Source organism: Melanaphis sacchari, unplaced genomic scaffold, assembly GCF_002803265.2.
Source record: "Melanaphis sacchari strain LSU unplaced genomic scaffold, SCAv2.0 Contig9_pilon_pilon, whole genome shotgun sequence".
Taxonomy (NCBI): domain Eukaryota; kingdom Metazoa; phylum Arthropoda; class Insecta; order Hemiptera; family Aphididae; genus Melanaphis; species Melanaphis sacchari.
The window spans coordinates 148038-148413 of NW_020271711.1; positions in this window are offsets into that span (position 1 = coordinate 148038).

Genomic DNA, 376 nt, shown 5'->3' on the forward strand with positions numbered 1-376 from the left:
GAGGGGGAGAGAGGGCGCGAACGGGAAGAAGTGAGAGCGCGAGTGGTGATGAGAAAAACACGTGCCAGTGAAAAATCAAAAAACGCGTTCGGGTCGAGGCGACATCAACCGATGATGCGCGTACGTCCGTCGACGTTCCCGTACAACGACTACCATAACCGTATAATATGATATTATGTATAGGTATGTATGTGCTATGATATTATTATTTAGTATCGTGCGTCGTGCGTGCATCAGAAGCAGCGCCGCCGCCGCGTACGCACGAAACGTGCGTCGAAGTTCACTACAACAATAACAAAAATAATAATAATACTACATAATCGTGTTCCTTGTCGGGCATTCACATCCGCCGCCGCCGCCGCCGCCGCCGCCGCCA